The sequence below is a fragment of the Nicotiana sylvestris genome, chromosome 10 (assembly GCF_000393655.2).
Source record: "Nicotiana sylvestris chromosome 10, ASM39365v2, whole genome shotgun sequence".
Taxonomy (NCBI): domain Eukaryota; kingdom Viridiplantae; phylum Streptophyta; class Magnoliopsida; order Solanales; family Solanaceae; genus Nicotiana; species Nicotiana sylvestris.
The window spans coordinates 98,051,540-98,068,416 of record NC_091066.1 but is presented as its reverse complement, the minus strand read 5'-3'; positions in this window follow the sequence as shown (position 1 = coordinate 98,068,416).

The following is a 16,877-nucleotide window of genomic DNA, read 5'->3' as shown; positions in this document are numbered from 1 at the left end:
TGGTTGTAATAAGGCGGTCAGTGACAACAGCAACAGCAGTAGCAGCAAGCATTGCAATCCCATGGTAGTCCCAGCTACCAAAACTTCTCGAACTACATTGACCTGATTCCTGTTTAGCCCAGGATATGTAGGAAATCTTTGAAGCAAGATTCGGTCAGATCTTTCAAAAAAAAACATGCTTCATACGGAGTAGTCCATAGGCAAAAATCGCTCATACACTCTCACTTTATCTTTGCACGAAAACTCTTCGTGTTTCCGAACAAAGAGGGGCAGCTGTGAGCACGTGATTTTTTTTACGCGACAATCGCTCCAAAATAATTAAAAATGTATGTGCCATGCGTAATTTAAACCATGACCCGTTCGTTAGATGGAAAATTACAAAGAAATACGCATTTTTCTTTTGTCCTGATTCGCCACCCTGTTTAATTTTACCTTCTTTTAACATTTTATATGCTTGAAATAAATATGTTAAGTGGTTAATTAATGGTCTAGTTTTATTTAATTAGGGTGTGTATTTAGGAAATTAGAAATAAACAAGAAAGGGGGAAAATTTGTTTTAAAATGAATTTGGGTTACAAAACATTTGAAAACTGAAGCCCAAATGGATGGCCCAATCCACCGGTCCACACAGCCCACTCCCCAGGCATCAAAACGACGTAGTTTAACGCCAAAACTACGTCGTTTCAAGGCCAATCCATCCCAACCATCCAAACCAAGCCGATCCAACGGTCCGAATCTCTCACCCGTAACCCCATTTGCCCGACCCGTTACCCGAACCAACCCTGCCCCTAACACTCGAAACGACACCGTTTCCCTCAAGTGGAAGGATCTTGGCCCTTCGTCATGCCTCATCCAACGGCTGAGGTCCATCCACTCACTCCATATATTAGCTGCCCCTCATACCCCACCCCCCTGTCCAAATACCCCTGCCCTTCATCATCCTCACAAAGAACCCCGGAACCCTAGAGCCGCCCCCATCTCCCCTTCACCAGGAACCCGGCGGCATGAACACCGGTGACCTTCCCCTGAACACCATAGAACCCCCATGCCATCCTGAACCCAATTCTATCAACCCCATGCTTCGAATCACCCCCCAGGTCCTCGAATCTTCATTTGAAGATTCGAGTCAAAACTCGATCTAACCCAACCAACCCCAGTTTCATACCAGACACTCCCCGGACCCTCCTCGTGACCAAACCATACTTGGTTTGGTCCGAATCTAACCAGGGAAACACGAATCCCAGATCTAAGTTTTGAACTCTAGTTTTCCCTGTGCATGTTCCGTGCTTTGTTCAAACCGAGGAGATTAAGGTCTAATGGACCTTAATCGAGGTGTTTCTCATCCGAGAAACACTTCGTTTAAAAGTCCATTCAACCTTAAAGAAGGTCTGTTCAAACACCAGTGGATTTTTCTGATTTTGTTCCTTAAAAAGATTTGAGGTGAGTCTTGTTTTCTTTTCTTTATTTTTGTTTTATTCCGTGTGATTTGTTTTTAAAAGTCTGTTCATATTTGTTTTGATTTTATCAAATTTTGTTTGTCCACTATGCTTAAACCTCTGTGTTTGTCTGAATCCCTCCCCTCCTATTCTGATAAGACATGTGTATTGGTTGTATCCCAAATTTGTACTGACTTACTGATTCCTCAAAGTATAATCCTGCTTAATCAGTATAAGTCGAGTCATGTGTCCCATGCTTTTGAATGTCTGATTTGGCTACGTTTGTGTATGTTAATGCTAATATAGTCGAGTCGACATGTGTCGTCAATTAGTTTCAACTGTCTGAACAAAGTTAAATCGATTTGCTTCTATTGAACATTTGCCTGAATCAATTAAGAGCCAGTTTAGTTCACTTATAGCTGTTGGATTGTTTGTGCTTAGATTCTGAATTGGAAGGCATGTGCACTCGTGCACAGCATGTGCATTGGTGCATCTCATGTGCTTTGTGCACAGCCTGTGGCCTGCATAAAGGTCCTTTGTTTAATTTTAAAAAATGGTTTGACAGCATATGCTGTCAACATATTCTACTGCCCATACCCTGCTTTAAGTTTAAAAAGTATTAAACCCTTTAAAAGTAAATCTGCTAGGGAATGTTGATGGGAGTTATATACTTAAATAACTAATTGGGATCTGAAAAGGAAAAAGACACATGGGAGGGGTACAGTGACATTTTGAAAAACAGGTTGTTAAAAGAGATGGTGTTGAGGCTATAAAAGAGGAGGACCAGACAAAGAAAAGAATGAGAGGAAGGGAAGAGAAAAATAGATAGACTGTGAGGAATTCTTTGAAAAAGAGAGTTGGAATACACACTAATTAGAGACACACAGATAGAGCACACAGAGATAGGGAGAGATACTAAGAGGGAATATCTTGAAGTTCAAGTTTTTGAATCCAGAAAACTGGAAAAGAATCTGTCTGATAACTCAGACAAACAAAACCAGAAATTGCTTCCTTTCCTTTTGTTTCTGACTTCAACTAAATCCAGACCTATTCTGTGCAATATTGAGTTCTCACAAAAACTGAGTCTGCTTGTTTATTGTTTGTTCTACTCGAAAGTTTAGTTTAGTTGAGGTTGATCTCACTCCAATTGTTTGAGAGTTGTAGTTGCTACTCTACTGTTTCTTGTTGCTGTTGCTATACTGCCCTGCTGCTACTGTTGGTGCTGTTACTGCTGCTGCATTTGTTCATTGTTACTCTACTAATTGCCCCTTTCTTCAATTGCAAATATTCCCAGGTACACAATCTTTGAACCTTGTATTGTTGAAAGTTTGAAGTTGAAGCAGAAATAAAGAAATGAATACCAGTTTATGTTATAGCATTGGTGTAAAAAGATAGTTCGAATGTTAGTTGGGCCTGTATTTTTACTGCGAACTGCAAATATTCTGTATAAACTAGCATACATTCTGTTTAAGATGAACTGTTAGATAGCATGGCTCAACAGTAATGATAGTATGACATAGACAACATGTTTTGATTTAGTATACATTCAGTTCAGTATAACACTTGTTTGATTTAGTATGACTGTATAGCATAGAGTCATGGTAGCACTTGTATGCATTTCGCCTAGACCACTGAATTGACAAAACTGTGGTACTGGGTCCGGAATAAATGTATCCCGAACAAACTCCCATACAGTCACATTAAGAGTCTGGCTATGAATGCCAGTTCTCCTGTCAGTTTATTCGTTCCAATGCAGGTTCGATACTGGGTTTCGGTATAGATTCTTTTGATGATTGTTGAGAAAAACTAGTAATCCTTTTTGAGTTCAATTAGTAGTAATTTTCATAATAAAACAGCCGATTTTTTTTATCAATTTCAAATAGTTTAGAGTGTTAAGAATAGAACTTGGAGGTCGTTAAACATAACTCAATATATGTTGTTAGTTTGTTTGCAATCTCACTTAGCGAATTAATAAGCATATTCACTTGTTGAAGACAAAGCATGCGGTAACCCTCACCTCATGAACAATCAATCAGGTAATCAAACAAGTTTAGGTTCGGCAAACATAATAAGGATTCAGTCCGTATTTGTCCAAACCAGCAAAATTCGGCATCATCCTTTTCTTTAAAGATAAATGTAGTAAAGACGTAGTCATTGTAGGGTACCCTTCTAAAATAATGAGACGAGCCTCGCCGAATAAAAAGGCAAATTGCGGGGCCCTCAATAATTGGTCATAATAAATACTTAGAATTTGGGATGGACTGTTTAGTGAATTCCACTGCCTTCCCCAAAGATAATAACGCGTTAGACTTTTTAGGCGCGACTTAATTAAATTACATTCTTAAATTCGGGTGCGCATTTATGTGACCCAAATTCAAATCTCAACGGAGTCGAAATATGTTAACAACTACGGGTGCATTGATTGTGACGTGGTTCGAGATGCATTTTCACGACGTTGCAATTCTATAAAAATAAATGATAATAATAAAAGCGGTTTAAACTTAATAAAAGCACGTAAGTCATAACATGTATTTAAATCAGATATTTAGCCATTATAACAATTTAAGCGACCGTGCTAGAACCACGGGATTCGAGGGTGCCTAACACCTTCCCTCGAGTCAACAGAATTCCTTACTTAGAATTTCTGGTTCGCAGACTTCATTTGGAAAAGTCGAAAATTTCCTCGATTTGGGATTCAAGATAAACCGGTGACTTGGGACACCAAAAGCCAAACCTTTCCCAAGTGGCGACTCTGAATTAAATAAATAATCCCATTTCGAATATTGTCACTTAAATTGGAAAAACTCCACCCGCGCATTTAACCCTTCGGGGCCGGGCGCGCAGAAAGGAGGTGTGACAACGCTATCAAGTGGCGTGAACAAGCTGCTAGGGTGAAACCCCCAATGGATGAGATCGAGATGGTCAGTGTCTTCTTGCAAGCCCAAGAGGCTGATTACTTCCAGAACATGATGTCCGCTATGGGCAAGCCGTTTGCATAAGCCATAAAGATTGGGGAAATAGTGGAAAGTGGTTTGAAAATGGGTCGCATCCTTAGCCAGTCGGCTATAAGAGCCACTTCTCAAGCAATCCGGAGCGGGTCAGGGGGTGCAACAAACCGGAAAAAGAAAGAATAAGTGGCAATGATGGCCTCAAGTTTGAGAAACCCCCTATCAACCCCGAGGTTAATTTGGTTCCTCTTTAAGCACCCCACAACATTAGTACCCTCACCAAGATGTGGCATATGCCATGACTCCTCAACCTTATGCACTAATGAATGCCCAGCCATACGCTCGGCTGCAACAACATTATAACCAGAATTGAGCTTCACCTCCTAGAAATAACCCTCCTCACCAAGCTCCATATAATCACTATCCATCACAGAATAATTTTCCATATAACGGCCGTGCCCGTGAATCACCCAGAAAAACCAACTTCACACCTATCGGTGAATCATATTCCAGCCTCTTCCCAAAGTTGGTCCCAATGGGTTTGTTTTAGCCCGTACCTCCAAACAGGCAAAACCCATAGTCACCCTCCTACCGACCAGGTACCCGATGTGCTTATCATTCAGGGGCAGAAAGGGCACGACACTAAAGTTTGCTGGACCCTTAAGAGAACAGTCGAGAGCCTGATAGAACAAAAATGGGTAATGTTGAGGGATGATGAGGTCCCCAATGTAACTAATAACCCATTGCCAACTCACAACAACGTACCAATTATTGGGATGATTTGTGAGGACAGAGAGTTCAACCCAGCTTTGAAAGTTTTCATTGCTATTGCCAAAATTGAAATGAAGCCCAAAGCAGCAACAAAGCAAGCTAAGGATGAGAAAAAGGCAACTTCACTCCTCAAAGCATAGAAAAGGTTGTGGAAACCAAGACAAGGGCAGCACCACCTAAAGATGCCGTTCTCTATGTTCCCAGGGACCCTAGAAAAGAATAGTTCGTGTTAAGTCCCCCCCAAAATGTTTGAGCAAAACAAGGTTACACTAAAGGTACCAAAGATGTACGAACCGAAAGGGACTTATGTGGCGCGGGGGCCGATAATTTCACCCAGGTTGACTAAGCCTGTGGTTATCAGCTACGCACCATAGAATCCCATGAAGGACCCCACTGCCGTCCCCTAGAACTACAATAAAGCAGTGGTAACGTACAAGGAAGAAGAAATCATAGGGAGGTGAATGAAACGAACCCATCTGGGAAGTACCTCAACTTAGAAGAATTGAACAAGACCAAACAGAAGCATTTTCTGCTTAAAAGCCAGTCAGTGCTGAAGAAGCAGAGGAATTCTTCCAAAAAATGAAAACCTCGGACTACACCGTGATTGATCAACTCAAAAAGTCCCCCTCTTAGGTCTCACTTTTGTCCCTGTTGATAAGCTCGAATGAGCATTAGAAAGTGTTGTTAAAGACGCTTAATGAGGCATATGTTCTGGTCGAGACCACAATTGAACAATTTGAAAGAATGGCGGAACAATTTTTCAAGTCAACCGGATTTCAGTCAGCCGAAATGACTTTCCTCTAGAAGGGACTGCCCACAACAAAGCTCTTCATTTGACCTTCAAGTGTGAAGGACACTACGTGAAAAGAGTTATGTTGGATGACGGATCTGGGGTATACATTTGCCCTCTCTCGACCTTACAGAGAATGGAAAATGGGACTGAAAGGATTATAACCAACAATGTTTGCGCATGTGCTTTGACAGCATCAAGAGGGATACAATAGGAGATATTGATTTGATCCTAACCATCGGCCCTATAGATTTTGAAGTAACATTTCAGGTTTTGGACATGGACACCTCCTACAATTTTCTCCTAGGAAGGCTTTGGATCTATGCGGAAGGGGCCGTACCCTCTACTCTCCACCAAATGGTTAAGTTTGAACATGAAAACCAGGAAATCGTGGTCGACGGAGAAGATGAGCAATCAATTTACAAGGACCCGTCAGTCCCATGTTTGGAGGCTAAGGAAGGTAGCGAGCACATAGTCTACCAAGCTTTTGAGATCGTGGTCGCATACCAGTGTGAAGAATGAACCCTGTGTACTCAACCCTTCATGTCAAACGCGTCAATCATGGTCACCAGTGAAATGATCAAACATGGCTACAAGCCCGGGAAAGGGCTCGGGGCATCTTTGCAAGGTAATATAGAGCCCATCACTTTGACTGCCAGTGAGAACTTCTTTGGCATTGGTTTTAGAGCTACAAAAGCTAATGTAAAATGGGATAATAAACGTAAGAACGATGGGTGAGTTCTATCTCAGCCAGTCCCACATCTCGCCAAAACATTTGTTAAGCCAAGGTACATAAAAGAATAAGAAGAATAATAGGCCTTCACGGTTGAAGAAATTGAGGACATCAATGGGGAAATGAGGCAAATGTTATTTGAGGTTCATATGGTCCAGCTGGGTGAAGGCTCAAGCACTACTAAGTTGCAGTATATGGGGCCAAATGCCAAACTTCAAAATTGGAAGGCTATTCCGTTCCCAGTCAGGCAGGAATCCCGGTAGTTCAGTCTTGCCATTTTTTCTGCATTCCGAGTTATTTCAGGGTGTAACTCAAATGTTTTTAGTTTATTGTCTTTTAAATTCCGATGTAAACCATTCTATCTTCAAATTCAATGAAATGAAATCAATATTTCATCATCTATGAATCTCTCTCTTTATTCTTTCTAATTTTTGTTATTTTCTCTTATCTCTCTTTTCAGTTCTAATAATGCGGCCTTAAATAACATGACATGCTTGCGAACTTCATGCCCAGTTCCTAACACGCTCTCTAATTGTGAAATAATGAATCAAGAACCAGAATATGATGAAGATGAGGCTTTTAGGGAAATAAATAGAGAACTGGAACAATTTGAGAATAAGCCTAAGACAAACTTAAATGAAATTGAGCCAGTTAATTTGGGTAGTTCGGAAGAGGTCCAGGAAACCATGATAAGCATTCACGCTGATGAAAGAACTAAAGATGCATTGATCCAACTTTTGTTCGAATTCAAAGACGTGTTTTCCTGGTCCTATGATGATATGTCAGGATTGAGTGTTGATTTAGTGGTCCACAAATTGCCAACTTACCCTAGTTATCCCCTGTCCAACAAAAATAAATAAAGTTTAAAACAGACATCAATGACAAGAACAAAGAGGAAGTCACCAAACAGTTGAAAGCGGGTGTGATCCGAGTGGTCCGATACACCACATGGTTGGCTAATGTGGTCCCAATTCCAAAGAAAGATGGGAAAACCCGAGTGTGTGTTGATTATCGGGATTTGAACAAAACAATCCCCAAGGACAACTTTCCATTACCAAACATCCACATCCTTATTGACAACTATGCCAAACATGAGATACAGTCTTTCGTGGATTGTTATGCTGGGTATCATTAATTTTTGATGGATGAAGAAGACGCAGAAAAGACGGCTTTCACCACACCTTGGGGTACTTACTGTTATAGGGTCATGCCGTTTGGGTTAAAGAACGCCGGGGCAACTTACATGAGAGCTATGACTACCATATTTCATGACATGCTGCACCAGGAAATTGAGGTGTATGTGAATGTGTGATCATTAAATCCAAAACACAGGATGACCATGTACGAGATTTGAGAAAGTTCTTTGAGTTCCTGCGTAAGTATGACTTGAAGTTGAATCCAGCTAAATGTGCATTTGGAGTACCATATGGGAAACTTTTGGGGTTTATAGTCATTCGGAGAGGCATCGGGCTAGATCCAGCAAAGATAAAGTCTATTCGGGATTTTCCCCCTCTGAGAACCAAGAAAGAGGTTATGAGTCTGCTGGGTAGGTTGAATTACATCAGCATGTTCATTGCTCAATTGAATTCCACGTGTGAGCCCATATTTAAGCTATTGAAGAAAGATGCGGCGATTAGATGTACAGATGAGTGTCAAGAAGCTTTCGACAAAATCAAAGAATATCTGTCGAATCCGCTAGTGTTGGTCCCACCCGAACCTAGAAGGCCTTTGATTTTGTACTTGACAGTGTTGGAGAATTCTTTTGGATGTGTTCTCGGGCAACATGATGTGACCAGGAAGAAAGAACGAGCCATATATTATTTGAGCAAGAAGTTCACTAGTTTTGAAGCCAAGTACACTTTGTTGGAAAGAACTTTCTGCGCCTTAACTTGGATCGCTAAGAAGCTTAGGCATTACTTGTTGACTTATACCACCTATCTCATAACCAGGCTGGATCCTTTGAAATGCATATTCCAAAAGCCGATGCCTACAGGAAGGTTAGCAAAATGACAAATCCCGCTCACCGAGTTTGACATAGTCTATGTCACCCGCACGATAATGAAAGCTCAAGACTTGGCAGATCACCTAGTTGAAAACCCTATTGATGATGAATATCAACCTTTGAGTACTTACTTTCTGGCAGAGGAAGTAAATTTAGTTGAGGTAATTCCAAAAGACACAAATGCTTGGAAAATGTTCTTCGACGGAGCTGTGAATGCGAAAGGTGTCGGGATTGGGGAAATTTTAATTTTGCCCACTGGTCAACACTACCTAGCCACAGCCCGACTTCGGTTCTTTTATACAAACAACACTGCTGAGTATGAAGCCTGCATTATGGGTATGAATATGGAAGTTGACATGGATATGGAAGAATAGTTAATCACGGGAGATTCTGACTTGATTATTCGGCAAGCTCAAGGTAAATGGGAAACCCGAGATATCAAGATTATCCCATACAGGCAACATGTAGAGGATCTTAGCAATCGGTTCAAATCCATCGAGTTCAGGTACATTCCTCGATTTCACAATGAGTTAGCCGATGCACTAGCTACTTTGGCCTCGATGCTGCCGGATCCAGGCAATGTCCACATTGACCCGCTAGAAATTCAAATTCGAGAAAGACATGGTTACTACAATACAGTTAAGATGGAACCAGATGTTCATCCATGGTATCATGATACTAAAATATTCTTGAAATAAAGGAATATCTCGAACAAGCTAGTGGAGACCAAAAGAGAACCATTAGAAGGCTCGCCAGTGGTTTCTTCTTGAGCAGAGAAGTCTTGTACAAAATAACTCCAGATTTGAACCTTTTAAGATGTGTGGATGCACAAGAGGCTGGAAAAATCATGAATGAAGTGCATGCGGGAGTGTGTGGACCCCATATGAATGGATACGTCCTTGCAAAGAAAATCTTTCGAGCAGGTTACTACTGGATGACCATGGAAAAGGATTGATTCAGTTTTGTCCGAAAGTGTCATCAATGTCAGGTGCACGGTGACCTGATTCATGCACCGCCTTCAGAATTGCATCCTATGTCAGCACCGTGGCCGTTCGTTGCTTGGGGTATGGATGTCACTGGGCCAATCGAGCCGAAAGCTCTAAATGGACACAGATTCATCTTAATTGCCATTGATTATTTCACAAAGTGGGTTAAAGCAGTCACTCTCAAAGCCGTCACCAAGAAAGCAGTGATGGACTTCGTGCATTCCAACATTATCTGTTGTATTGGTATTCCTAAAACTATCATTACGGACAATGCTGCAAATTTGAATAGTCATTTGATGAAGGAGGTATGCGAACAATTTAAGATCATGCATCGGAATTCTACCCCTTATCGTCCCAAAGCTAATGGTGCTATTGAAGAAGCAAACAAAAACATCAAGAAGATCCTTAGGAAAATGATCCAAAGTTCTAGATAATGGCATGAAAAGTTGCCTTTTGCATTGTTGGGATATCGCACAATCGTGCGCACATCAGTTGGAGCAACACCCTATCTATTGGTTTATGGCACTGAAGTCGTAATACCCGCAGAAGTTGAAATTTCATCTCTTCAAATCATCATTGAAGTTGAGATTGAGGACAATGAATGGGTCAAGACCCGTCTAGAACAGTTAACCATGATTGATGAAAAGTGGATGGCCGCAGTTTGCCATGAGTAGTTATATTAACAAAGAATGGCCCGTGCCTACAACAAGAAAGTGCGGCCTAGGAACTTTGAAGTGGGGCAACTCGTTTTGAGACGTATTCTCCCACATCATAAGGAAGAAAAAGGAAAATTCGCTCCAAATTGGAAAGGACCGTAAATTATAAGGAAATTGTTGGCGAAAGAGGCATTGTACTTGGGAGACATTGAAGGAAATGACCCCGAAACAGCTGTCAATGCGGATGCGGTCAAAAGGTATTACATTTAATACTTCTACGATGCGAATATTCTCTGATTGGGATGACGAAGGCTTTCATTCTCGCTACCCAAACAATATTAACCCTTTGAAAACCCTTTAAGCCGGTTACCTTTCTTTGACTACCCTCTTTGGAACCCAAAAATGTTGTAAAAAAAAGAAAATAAAATCAAAAACAAAGTTTCCTGAACTACATTCGACTTGATTCCGAAAGGATACGCATGCAGCCTCTCTCTAGGGTTCAGTCACACCAAAACAAAAATCCACATTTCCCCAAAAGTGAAACTGGGGCAGAAATTATAATGGTTCGGCGATGGTTCGCTTGAAAGGTTCCAAAGTTGTAACTCAATCCAAACTCCTTTTACCCCAAATCCTGTTCAAGCCCTTCCGATCAATCGTTAAAGATGTTCAAAATTGGAGGATACAGTTACTTGGATCTGATACAATTAAATGAGAGAAATAAAATGAGAGAGTCTTATTGGTGAAAACCCACACGGATAGAGTCCGTGTGGGTTAATGAAAAATGAGAGAGTCCGTGTGGGTAAGGTGATGGTGAGCAGAGAAATTAAAAATGAGAAAGTCTTGTTAGTGAAAACTCGCAAAGAGCACTATAAGACGATGGTGAGAAGAGAAATAAGAGAGGTTAGTTGGTGAAAACCCGCGAAGGGCACCACTGATTGAAAAAGGAATCACTTACAACCATTGGTACTGATAGAGTCCTGACAAGGTTTCTCGATTTTGAGATATGGGTTATGATGAGTTTAAGAGAGTTGGATGGTTTGCATAGATCGGGTATCCAGTCCAAGAAGCATGTCACGTCTATTGAAGTCTGCATGCACTCCAGATAAATCCTTCTTTTCTTTTACCGAAGGGGATGCTTCTCGTTTAAATTCATTATCCTGTCCATTATTTACTTTTCTTTGAATCCCTTTCGGTCTAATTATCCTCTAAAATTAATACAAAGAAAAGATGGAAAGATTGGTTTTACAGGGTTTTTGTTTGACAGAAAGCTAAAATTCAAGAAAAAGCACCCAGCCTTAGTAGGTGCATCAAGTCGGCCTCGACTGGCCATAATGACCGATGCTCCAGAGTCAAAAACTCTTGAAAAGAAAATAAATCAACGTCAAGTGCCCATAAGGGCAAAATAAGATGAAAAAGGCCAAGCCCCATACTGGTTAATCATCATGTGGAATTTTGGAAAGTCAAGATCCCTGGGTTTAGAAATGAAACCAATTTCTAGAGAGCCAGCGAGCAATGAAGGTTTTTATTGAAAGAGCTGGTCCAAGATCAAGTGATTGAAACAATCAAGGCCACAAAACCAACCACCGTTTCAAACTGACGAATTGTCCTGTGACTTGAAAATAGGAAAACAGGTGCAATCCAAAATAACCTCGCAAGAAGCAAGTGCGATAAAAGCAAAGTACGCAGAGACCAAAATGGTTCTACAGCAAAGGTTAACCCAAAAAAAGGAAGTCCCCTTCAAACTCTTTATTCATTCTCTTAAGTAAGATGAAATTGAAATGAAAAGAAGGAAGAAGAAAAATTCAAAACCATGGTAGCATAAGGTCTCCAATCTCTAGCTACGTCTTTTCCAACATAGGGTCCCATTCCCTAGCGATGCTAGCATAACCTGGTAATCTTTCCAACATAGGGTCCTACTTCCTAGTTGATTCCAGCATAACCCAATGACTTTTCTGGCATAACCCGATGACTTTTCCGGCATAATCCGAGGACTTTTCCGGCATAACCCGATGACTTTCTCGGCATAACCCGGTGACTCTTCTAGCATAACTCGATGACTCTTCCAGCATAACTCGATGACTTTTCCATCACAACCCGATGACTTTTTCGGCGTAACCCGATGACTTTCCCGGCATAACCCGAGGACTTTTCCGGCATAACCCGATGACTCTTCCGGCATAACCCGATGACTTTTCCGGCATAACCCGATGACTTTTCCGGTATAACCCTAGGACTTTTCTGGCATAACCCGATGATTCTTCCGGCATAACCCGATGACTTTCCCGGCATAACTCGAGGACTTTTCCGGCATAACCCGATAACCTTTTCGGCATAATCCGATAACCTTTCCGGCATAACCCGATGACTTTTTCGGTATAACCCCATAACTTTTCCAGCATAACCGGATGACTTTTCCGGCATAACCACCCGATGATTTTCCGGCATAACCTGATGACTTTATGGCATAACTCGATGATTTTTCGGCATAACCCGACGACTCTTCAACTTCTAAACCCAATTCTCGAAAGGGAATAGAGTTGTCCTCCCAATGTCGTATACCCGATTTCTTAGCTGGGACTACCAAAAAACTGTGATTTCACTGTTGTTGCTGCTGTTTCTTCTTGCTGAGCTCCTTATTACACCAAAATGAAAAATGAAGAGCTAAACTAACTAAGCCTATCAGCTACGAGTTACAAGATTCCTATCTATAAACCTTATGAAGCTTTATCTTGAGTCTTGGTTGGTTCTTCCTGCAGACTCTGAACTGAATCTTGATGCTCGTTAGCTGCAACCGCTGGTTCATCTTTCTTCAGCTTTTCGGATCAAGGGGGGACATACAAAGCTTGTGACTTCAATCATATCTTGAGTAGTCCCCATCTTTTCTCCACTTCTACACTTAGAATTCACTTTTTCTCTTGTTATTCTTTTCTTTTATTTGGATTGAGACTTCTTCTTTTGGTCATCTCAAATCTCGTGCCTTACGGTAAAAACCTGTCCAAGCATCAAAGCAAACAAACAAACGAAATTTTTCTGCCCAAGTTTTCACTAGGAAAATTTAGTGAGTTATTATAGCCAAAATCTAAACTACTTCTTTATTGAAAACAATAAAAATTAGGATTGTGTATCCTTGAGAAAAAGAGATTAGGGAGTGGAGACACTACATCTAAAATGAAATCAACTGGGGATTGGAGGCCCTAAATTGGAAAGATTACTAGGTTATGCTGGAAGCAACTAAGGAATGGTACCATATGATAGAAAAGATTACCAGGTTATGCTGGCATCAACTAGGGAGTGGGACCCTAAGTTGGAAAGACTACTAGGTTATGGTGGCATCGACTAGGGAGTGAGACCTTAAGCTGGAAAGATTACCAGGTTATGCTGGCATCAACTAGGGAGTGGGACCCTAAGTTGGCAAGATTACCAGGTTATACTGGTAAAGTCATCGAGTTATTCCGGAAAAGTCATCGGGTTATGCCGAAAAAATCATCAGGTTATGCCGAAATGACCTGATTCCTTTTACGCTCGTAATTGCTCATTTTATCTTTGCCCGAAAACTCTTCATGTTTCCGAGCAAAGAATGGCAGTTGTGAGCATGTGATTTTTGCCCTACTAAAAGATACTCCTACAAAATTAAAGAAATAGATTTTTTCCAAATTGTTTTTCAATTTTATAGGATTTTCATTAATTGTTTGCATTTTTGTGCACGTTTAATTTTGTTAAAATCATAAAAAAAACCCCAAAAATGTCAAAAATTTCTTGCATTGTATATTAGGTTTTGTGTTCATATTTTAGAATTAATTGGTTTATTAATTGCTTTATTAAAATGAAAAATCACAAAAAATATTGTCCATTTTATATTTTTAGCTTTTAATATTAGATTAGTAATTTTTTTTTATCAATTTAGGATTAATTAATTTTGTAAATATTACAAATAGATAATTAGTCTGGTTTTTATAGATTAGATTAATTTAGGATTTAATTTAGGACTTATTTAATTTAATTAGGAATTTTAAATTAAAGAAAGGAAAAAGAAAAAATAAAAGAAAAAGGAAAATAAGAGAGGAGCTTGGTTCATGGCCACATTTGGGCCTAGAATCATTTTCCTTGGCCGAAAAAAACAAATCACACTCAGTCTGGCCCAAACCCTATGCAAAGACCGGTCCAGCCTCCCCATTAAATAAAACAACGTCGTTTCAAGCTCTCGATCTTAGCCGTTGTTCTCCCTTGATCAACGGCTCGAAACTGATCTCCATCCCCCTTTATAACTGTCCGAATAGATCCCCCTACCCCTAAAACAAACACATACCCCTTCTTCATTTCTTTAATCGCCGCCGCTAGCCACCCCACAACGACGGCGATACTTCGAACCACCCCAATATTTAACCTCATAATCCCCAGCCTCCCCTCATCACTATCCCACTATCAATTTCCCCAAAATCCCCACCCATTTGCTTTAATTTCAAATATGAGATTCCAAAACCCTAATCCCTCTTTCTGTTGATTTTTTTGGGTAAAACTAGTTCGTCTTGGCCCGAAACTTACGTTAATCAATTGCTCTTGTTAAGAGAAATCGATTGACGTTAGTATCGGCTCATTTTCGAGGTCATCGGAATTTTACTAACTCACTTCTGGCTTGCCAAACTTTGTCATTTTCATCGTTCATTGGTTTGCCTCATCCGTTATCACATTCATGGACAAAATCAATGTATTTTCCTCCTCCTATCTCTTTGTTTCTGTTTTCTTTTTCTTTTTATCATCATTATTATTATTATTATTATTATTATTATTATTATTATTATTATTATTATTATTATTATTATTATTTTACCATTTAGGTTCCAGTCTTGTTTGGTTTGCTTGATTGACTTGTTTAAATTTCAGTAAAATAGGTATTTAGTTAATTGCACGTGTCTAGGTTAATTAAGTCAGTCCTAGTAGATTAGTTCATGGTTAGCTTCTTGATTCATTTTTTTTACTTGGTTTTATTTCTGATTTTTTGCTTTAAATTATTTAAGTTTATAATTTTGAATACCAATTAGGAATTAGGAGTTTAAAGAGGTATTAACAAGAACCTAAAAGGGGTCAATTGGGAAATGAGGTAGAGTTTTGATATCAGAAGCTTCTAGAAGGGGTTAATGAGTAAATCAAACAATATGAATTTAAGTCAGAATTGGTTGAAACTAAAATATTTAATAAAAGAAAGGGTAAAACTGGTTTTACATAAGGTAAAAATCAGAAGGTTCTAGCATTTTGTACAGTTGTCCCCATTCTTAGCATGAAAATACTGGAATTGGGCTGAAAAAAGGACAGCCAGCTGTCCAAATATGTTGTACCATCTGACCCTTATGGAATTTAGGTTAGAATATGCTTTTTGACGCTATTTTAGGCATACCCTATAAAATAAAAAGTGTCTCCCTCATTCTAGACAGATTTTTCAGAACCTAAAAAATACCTCTAAAGCTCAACTCTACTGTTCCATTAGTAGCTGATCTATTTTTCTGATTTCGACCAAAAGTTAGAACAAAATTTTCCTTTGGGATTTCTGGGTTTCTTAAGCTGAAATATGGTTTGAGGTTAAAGTTGTGATATTGCTGTTTCATTGCTGCTATTTCACTGGTTTCCTGTTGTCTTCTGCTGTTCTTAGAGATACACTGCCTTGTTTTTGTTCCTTGTAACCAGGTACCTCTTGAGCTTTGAATGATGAAATTCAAGCGTGTTTTTGAAGGATGTACTGTTGCTGTGAAGTTTAATATTCATGTTAAATTTCAGTTTCTTTTATGTTCTTTCAAGTCATTTGACTCTTTTTCTTTAGCTTCGTCCTTTCTAGCTTCTACTTAAATTCATTAAATCTGCTGTGTTGTTCCATGAACTAGTTGGGATGCTTAGTATTGAATGTGCTGAATAGTTTCTCTTTCATGTGTTGAATACTTGCTTCATTTAGTGGAGTGTATGAAAAGCTTGAAAAATCAGCTTTGATGTAGTAAACCGATTGTTTTTAGGTTCGTTTTCTGTTTGTTTAAATCTTATTGCATTTTTGTGTTTTATCTTACCTCCTGTTGCTTAAGGGATGGGCATTATCGTAAAAGTATTTTCTGGAGATTCTCATGTTTATCCAAATGCTGAAAGTGGCTTGTCTTTGGGCCTTTCCCCATTTTGGTCGTCTCTTCTTAGTATATGAGTACAACATTATAGCTTTGCAATATTTTTATACAATGAGTTAGTTTGATATCAATAGTTGAATGGCAAAAGAAGAAAGAAAAGACCTGTACATCTTCAAAACTATTTGTCATTTTTTTGTAATATGTTTGTTTACTAATATCCACAACTAGTTTTGTCTCACTGGCTATAGTTGATAATATTTAGTCTAATTGCTTATTTTTAGTCTTAGTTAACTAGCATGCTTTAAATTCATGGGTTAGTTCTTTTGATTTTAAGACGTAAATTTGTTGCTTCACTGTTAGTTTGTCTAGAATGGTTGTCAGTATTAAGAATATGGGCTCAAAGTTTAATCAGAAATTGGATCATTTACTAATTGAGCCAAACACTAATATCTTG